This window comes from Oncorhynchus keta, unplaced genomic scaffold (genome assembly GCF_023373465.1).
Source record: "Oncorhynchus keta strain PuntledgeMale-10-30-2019 unplaced genomic scaffold, Oket_V2 Un_contig_16813_pilon_pilon, whole genome shotgun sequence".
NCBI lineage: Eukaryota > Metazoa > Chordata > Actinopteri > Salmoniformes > Salmonidae > Oncorhynchus > Oncorhynchus keta.
In genome coordinates, this window is record NW_026280132.1 from 43,479 (window position 1) to 51,078 (window position 7,600).

At 45.0% G+C, this 7,600-nt stretch overlaps 1 non-coding gene across 1 annotated transcript; it reads right to left on the bottom strand.

Moving 5' to 3' along the window:
- Window positions 1–768: 768 nt before the first annotated feature.
- Window positions 769–992, bottom strand: LOC127919508 (small nucleolar RNA SNORA73 family). The gene has a single exon (XR_008103172.1). It is a non-coding gene; the product is annotated as a small nucleolar RNA SNORA73 family (small nucleolar RNA).
- Window positions 993–7,600: the final 6,608 nt, after the last annotated feature.

Below are 7,600 nucleotides of genomic sequence, written 5' to 3' on the forward strand. Positions count from 1 at the left end.
ATATTCGCTTTGAATTATGTTTAGATATTGTGTGTTAAGAATAATTGGTAAAAGTAATCATTTGTCATGTAGTTAATGAACTGAACTAAACTGTTGTTCTGATCTGTTCTTTCGAGGTCATCATGAAAAGTGACATCAGACGGTATCTTAATGCATGGAAAAGATGAGACATTGAAATTGGGACATTATAATGGGCCGTCCACTTTGAACTGTAAAGCTATCTGAAGAAAAATGAAGATGCCAGAAGATGCCGTGCCTGTGTAAGGGGGTTTAATCGACTGCCATTAAAATTGTTTATACTTTTGTGGTATCAGATTGATTGAAGAGGTCTACACCATGTAAATTGTAGTCATTTAGATTAAGAATGCATTGAGATACTGATCTGTATTAAAATCATGATTAAAAAGTTAGTAGTAGAATTATGGGATAATTATACTGTATGTAAATCTGCTAATATTGATGTGTGTTAAATTGAGGTTTTTACTTTGAGTGATAAGACAAATTTGAATCACTGAGGAATGTTGGATAAATAGTTGGGTTGTTACTTATGATTTGGAATATGAATGATTTCACTGCCCTATTCTCTATTCCTGAGTATATTTCTGAGCATGAGGACTTAGAGGGATGTCTGTCCTATATGCTGTGTTTAGACACTGTTTCTCATGAGAAAATAGTCAAAATATATTAGTCCACATAATATCCTGTTTTATATATAAAAATATAATTAATTATAAGCACGAAAACAAGAAAGTGGCTCCTACAAATGGAAATTGTGCAATGCATGGTTTAGCCCCCAGTCATGACCCAAGGGGCTCTGGGAAGATGTAGGAATATACAGAATGCCGTCATCACCAGCCCGAGGGCCGGGGGACAAAGCTTGCTCTCCGACGCCGTGGTTACGGGACTGTACGTCACAGCACTGAAGTGCTACGCTCCCATTCGCCACAAGGACAGAGCCGTGGGAGAGCAACCTCACAGGATGTCCACGTCACAATTTACAACCCCTTGATTTTGATAGGTGCATATTATTATTTGAGGCGCACACATCTGATGTCACCATCGACTGATGGATCAGCCAGCAGATCAATGCAAGTCAATCAAGTGTCCAGCCACTCTGACCAGAGATGTTAAAAAATACCAGACCGATATAGGATTCTTTATACTGTGAATCGTTCAGTGGGGTCTTTAATACATCCTTGACATTATACAGATAGTTATTTCGTAACCTAATACATTGGATAATAAGCGTCGAGCTCTTGAAAGAACGGTGAGGGTTTCTCGCAAAAACTTAAGAGGTGTCACGAGTCCGACCGAGGGTGTTTCCCCTTCCCGGGCGGGTGGCGCTCGGCGGTCGTCATCACCGGCCTATTAGCTTCCACTGATTGTTTTTCCTCTCCCTCCTTGTATGTTTAGTGGTAGCACCTGTTCATGTGTGATTAGTTAATTAGTTTGTCTTTATTAGACAGCCGGCCCGCCTGGTTGTTGTGCGGGATTATTTCAGTGTAACCTTCGGCTCTGTTGTAGAGGTACGTGTTAGTGCCTGGTCGTTACTTTTCCGTTGTACATTCTCATTCCCTGTGTTTGGGGCCGTTACTATTGTGAGCACCCTGTGGTGCGTTGGTGCTATTAAAGACGCACAGCTTTGCACTCACTGTCTCCTGCGTTTGACTCCACACACCTACGACACCTGAAGCATTACAAGAGGATTTAAAATGTTGTGGTCGTCTTATTACATTTTGTTTATGCGGGTCGTAAAATAACTAAATTAGCAAATTGACAAGCCGCATTAAATGTAAAAGGTTTTGGAAAAAAAAAAACTTGCGTGCGCTCAGTGGTACGTTGACATTTCAGAGATACACTTGTTTTTTGTGAGAAGTCTTCGACAAGGAACAGGAACTTGTCATTAATATGAACAGCGTACACTACAATATGAAAATACGATAACCATCTCTATACCGTTGTCTGGAATTGAGAAGATGAAGAACTCAACGGTAAGCATGTCAGTTGGCCTTCTCACACAGCACCCAGCCTAACTGACACAGTGCTCTTTTCTGATTTCAGACCATTTTTGTTCTCTGGCCTCCATTGAATTAGTCACCCTAATGTTGACCATCCTACAAGGGTAAAACCTCCAGTAGGTTATATGAATGGATTATGATACGAGACATGAGGTTTGGACTATTGGTTTTCTTAAGAGGATTATCTACACAGTTAAAATATTATTTTACCTATTGATCAAAATATGCATTTTTGATTGGACACCTTACAATAAATAGCCCTTTCATGGACTCATATCTGGGCTTCTTGATCCCATTCCTGTGGGCCTTACGGGCTGTAGACAGAGAGGAAAGAGACTGGTACACAACAAGTTCGGGAACCGTTTTGAGCAGGGCATCATTAGTTGGCTCATCATCATCATCGTCACTCAGCGGTAACCTGGTGTAGTTAACTAGCCCATCATCGTCACTCAGCGGTAACCTGGTGTAGTTAACTAGCGGGGTAGTTTCACAGTGGTAACCTGGTGTAGTTAACTAGCGGGGTAGTTTCACAGCGGTAACCTGGTGTAGTTAACTAGCTGGGTAGTTTCACAGCGGTAACCTGGTGTAGTTAACTAGCTGGGTAGTTTCACAGCGGTAACCTGGTGTAGTTAACTAGCCCACTTGTCCTCACTCAGCGGTAACCTGGTGTAGTTAACTAGCTGGGTAGTTTCACAGCGGTAACCTGGTGTAGTTAACTAGCCCACTTGTCCTCACTCAGCGGTAACCTGGTGTAGTTAACTAGCTGGGTAGTTTCACAGCGGTAACCAGGTGTAGTTAACTAGCTGGGTAGTTTCACAGCGGTAACCTGGTGTAGTTAACTAGCTGGGTAGTTTCACAGCGGTAACCTGGTGTAGTTAACTAGCTGGGTAGTTTCACAGCGGTAACCTGGTGTAGTTAACTAGCGGGGTAGTTTCACAGAGGTAACCTGGTGTAGTTAACTAGCGGGGTAGTTTCACAGAGGTAACCTGGTGTAGTTAACTAGCGGGGTAGTTTCACAGAGGTAACCTGGTGTAGTTAACTAGCTGGGTAGTTTCACAGCGGTAAGCTGGTGTAGTTAACTAGCTGGGTAGTTTCACAGCGGTAAGCTGGTGTAGTTAACTAGCTGGGTAGTTTCACAGCGGTAACCTGGTGTAGTTAACTAGCTGGGTAGTTTCACAGCGGTAACCTGGTGTAGTTAACTAGCTGGGTAGTTTCGCAGCGGTAACCTGGTGTAGTTAACGAGCTGGGTAGTCTGGGTGTAGCAGCGGTTCTGGTGTAGTTAACTAGCTGGGTAAGCGGTAACCAGGTGTAGTTAACTAGCTGGGTAGTTTCACAGCGGTAACCTGGTGTAGTTAACTAGCTGGGTAGTTTCACAGCGGTAACCTGGTGTAGTTAACTAGCTGGGTAGTTTCACAGCGGTAACCTGGTGTAGTTAACTAGCTGGGTAGTTTCACAGCGGTAACCTGGTGTAGTTAACTAGCTGGGTAGTTTCACAGCGGTAACCTGGTGTAGTTAACTAGCTGGGTAGTTTCACAGCGGTAACCTGGTGTAGTTAACTAGCTGGGTAGTTTCACAGCGGTAACCTGGTGTAGTTAACTAGCTGGGTAGTTTCACAGCGGTAACCTGGTGTAGTTAACTAGCTGGGTAGTTTCACAGCGGTAACCTGGTGTAGTTAACTAGCTGGGTAGTTTCACAGCGGTAACCTGGTGTAGTTAACTAGCTGGGTAGTTTCACAGCGGTAACCTGGTGTAGTTAACTAGCTGGGTAGTTTCACAGCGGTAACCTGGTGTAGTTAACTAGCTGGGTAGTTTCACAGCGGTAACCTGGTGTAGTTAACTAGCTGGGTAGTTTCACAGAGGTAACCTGGGTGTAGTTAACTAGCTGGGTAGTTTCACAGCGGTAACCTGGTGTAGTTAACTAGCTGGGTAGTTTCACAGCGGTAACCTGGTGTAGTTAACTAGCTGGGTAGTTTCACAGCGGTAACCTGGTGTAGTTAACTAGCGGGGTAGTTTCACAGCGGTAACCTGGTGTAGTTAACTAGCTGGGTAGTTTCACAGCGGTAACCTGGTGTAGTTAACTAGCTGGGTAGTTTCACAGCGGTTACCTGGTGTAGTTAACTAGCTGGGTAGTTTCACAGCGGTAACCTGGTGTAGTTAACTAGCTGGGTAGTTTCACAGCGGTAACCTGGTGTAGTTAACTAGCTGGGTAGTTTCACAGCGGTAACCTGGTGTAGTTAACTAGCTGGGTAGTTTCACAGCGGTAACCTGGTGTAGTTAACTAGCCCACTTGTCCTCACTCAGCGGTAACCTGGTGTAGTTAACTAGCGGGGTAGTTTCACAGCGGTAACCTGGTGTAGTTAACTAGCTGGGTAGTTTCACAGCGGTAATCTGGTGTAGTTAACTAGCTGGGTAGTTTCACAGCGGTAACCTGGTGTAGTTAACTAGCTGGGTAGTTTCACAGCGGTAATCTGGTGTAGTTAACTAGCTGGGTAGTTTCACAGCGGTAACCTGGTGTAGTTAACTAGCTGGGTAGTTTCACAGCGGTAACCTGGTGTAGTTAACTAGCCCACTTGTCGTCACTCAGCGGTAACCTGGTGTAGTTAACTAGCTGGGTAGTTTCACAGCGGTAACCTGGTGTAGTTAACTAGCTGGGTAGTTTCACAGAGGTAACCTGGTGTAGTTAACTAGCTGGGTAGTTTCACAGAGGTAACCTGGTGTAGTTAACTAGCTGGGTAGTTTCACAGCGGTAACCTGGTGTAGTTAACTAGCTGGGTAGTTTCACAGCGGTAACCTGGTGTAGTTAACTAGCTGGGTAGTTTCACAGCGGTAACCTGGTGTAGTTAACTAGCTGGGTAGTTTCACAGCGGTAACCTGGTGTAGTTAACTAGCTGGGTAGTTTCACAGCGGTAACCTGGTGTAGTTAACTAGCTGGGTAGTTTCACAGCGGTAACCTGGTGTAGTTAACTAGCTGGGTAGTTTCACAGCGGTAACCTGGTGTAGTTAACTAGCTGGGTAGTTTCACAGCGGTAACCTGGTGTAGTTAACTAGCGGGGTAGTTTCACAGCGGTAACCTGGTGTAGTTAACTAGCCATCAGTTTCACAGCGGTAACCTGGTGTAGTTAACTAGCTGGGTAGTTTCACAGCGGTAACCTGGTGTAGTTAACTAGCTGGGTAGTTTCACAGCGGTAACCTGGTGTAGTTAACTAGCTGGGTAGTTACACAGCGGTAATCTGGTGTAGTTAACTAGCTGGGTAGTTTCACAGCGGTAACCTGGTGTAGTTAACTAGCTGGGTAGTTTCACAGCGGTAACCTGGTGTAGTTAACTAGCCCATCAGTTTCACAGCGGTAACCTGGTGTAGTTAACTAGCTGGGTAGTTTCACAGAGGTAACCTGGTGTAGTTAACTAGCTGGGTAGTTTCACAGAGGTAACCTGGTGTAGTTAACTAGCTGGGTAGTTTCACAGCGGTAATCTGGTGTAGTTAACTAGCTGGGTAGTTTCACAGCGGTAACCTGGTGTAGTTAACTAGCTGGGTAGTTTCACAGCGGTAACCTGGTGTAGTTAACTAGCTGGGTAGTTTCACAGCGGTAACCTGGTGTAGTTAACTAGCTGGGTAGTTTCACAGCGGTAACCTGGTGTAGTTAACTAGCTGGGTAGTTTCACAGCGGTAACCTGGTGTAGTTAACTAGCGGGGTAGTTTCACAGAGGTAACCTGGTGTAGTTAACTAGCTGGGTAGTTTCACAGCGGTAACCTGGTGTAGTTAACTAGCTGGGTAGTTTCACAGCGGTAACCTGGTGTAGTTAACTAGCTTGGTAGTTTCACAGCGGTAACCTGGTGTAGTTAACTAGCTGGGTAGTTTCACAGCGGTAACCTGGTGTAGTTAACTAGCTGGGTAGTTTCACAGCGGTAACCTGGTGTAGTTAACTAGCTGGGTAGTTTCACAGCGGTAACCTGGTGTAGTTAACTAGCTGGGTAGTTTCACAGCGGTAACCTGGTGTAGTTAACTAGCTGGGTAGTTTCACAGAGGTAACCTGGTGTAGTTAACTAGCTGGGTAGTTTCACTCAGCGGTAACCTGGTGTAGTTAACTAGCTGGGTAGTTTCACAGCGGTAACCTGTGTAGTTAACTAGCTGGGTAGTTTCACAGCGGTAACCTGGTGTAGTTAACTAGCTGGGTAGTTTCACAGCGGTAAGCTGGTGTAGTTAACTAGCTGGGTAGTTTCACAGCGGTAACCTGGTGTAGTTAACTAGCTGGGTAGTTTCACAGCGGTAACCTGGTGTAGTTAACTAGCTGGGTAGTTTCACAGCGGTAATCTGGTGTAGTTAACTAGCCCATCGTCGTCACTCAGCGGTAACCTGGTGTAGTTAACTAGCTGGGTAGTTTCACAGGGGTAACCTGGTGTAGTTAACTAGCTGGGTAGTTACACAGCGGTAATCTGGTGTAGTTAACTAGCTGGGTAGTTACACAGCGGTAATCTGGTGTAGTTAACTAGCTGGGTAGTTTCACAGCGGTAACCTGGTGTAGTTAACTAGCTGGGTAGTTTCACAGCGGTAACCTGGTGTAGTTAACTAGCGGGGTAGTTTCACAGAGGTAACCTGGTGTAGTTAACTAGCTGGGTAGTTTCACAGCGGTAAGCTGGTGTAGTTAACTAGCTGGGTAGTTTCACAGCGGTAACCTGGTGTAGTTAACTAGCTGGGTAGTTTCACAGCGGTAACCTGGTGTAGTTAACTAGCTGGGTAGTTTCACAGCGGTAACCTGGTGTAGTTAACTAGCTGGGTAGTTTCACAGCGGTAACCTGGTGTAGTTAACTAGCTGGGTAGTTTCACAGCGGTAACCTGGTGTAGTTAACTAGCCCATAGTTTCACTCAGCGGTAACCTGGTGTAGTTAACTAGCTGGGTAGTTTCACAGCGGTAACCTGGTGTAGTTAACTAGCTGGGTAGTTTCACAGCGGTAATCTGGTGTAGTTAACTAGCCCATCGTCGTCACTCAGCGGTAACCTGGTGTAGTTAACTAGCTGGGTAGTTTCACAGCGGTAACCTGGTGTAGTTAACTAGCTGGGTAGTTTCACGGGGAACAAAGTTAACGGGGAAGTTAACCCACTGTTCCTAGACCGTCATTGAAAATAAGAATTTGTTCTTAACTGACTTGCCTGGTTAAATAAATAGGAGATATCTCTGAATCTAAAACATAGATAGACAGATTATATGTTGGGCTCGGGAGTACAATGAGTTTACCTGCCAGACATACAGACGACAACAGGAAGAGGAAGAGTCAAAGTCAAGGAAATGAGTTTACCTGGCAGACATACAGACGACAACAGGAAGAGGAAGAGTCAAAGTCAAGGAAATGAGTTTACCTGCCAGACATACAGACGACAACAGGAAGAGGAAGAGTCAAAGTCAAGGAAATGAGTTTACCTGCCAGACATACAGACGACAACAGGAAGAGGAAGAGTCAAAGTCAAGGAAATGAGTTTACCTGCCAGACATACAGACGACAACAGGAAGAGGAAGAGTCAAAGTCAAGGAAATGAGTTTACCTGCCAGACATACAGACGACAACAGGAAGAGGAAGAGTCAAAGTC